Here is a 261-nt window from a genome sequence, read left to right on the forward strand (position 1 = left end):
AAGTAAACACTTTTCAATAATAAATCCGTCACACTTCAAGTTAGATCATATTCCTCTTTAGATGCCGAAGCCAAGATGGCCGAGCTGGCGCAAAACTTCCCGAGTAAATAAATGTTCCCCAATTTTTATGGTCGTTTCATTTCAGCGCGATTGAAACACTCGATATTGGATAAGATGCAACGAAGGTGAAGTGCATAGTGATTTTAGGTATAGTAATCATCTTCTTTAAAGTGATGGCTATTAAGGTGTTGTGTTTATGAT

Source organism: Penaeus vannamei, chromosome 27 (genome assembly GCF_042767895.1).
Source record: "Penaeus vannamei isolate JL-2024 chromosome 27, ASM4276789v1, whole genome shotgun sequence".
NCBI lineage: Eukaryota > Metazoa > Arthropoda > Malacostraca > Decapoda > Penaeidae > Penaeus > Penaeus vannamei.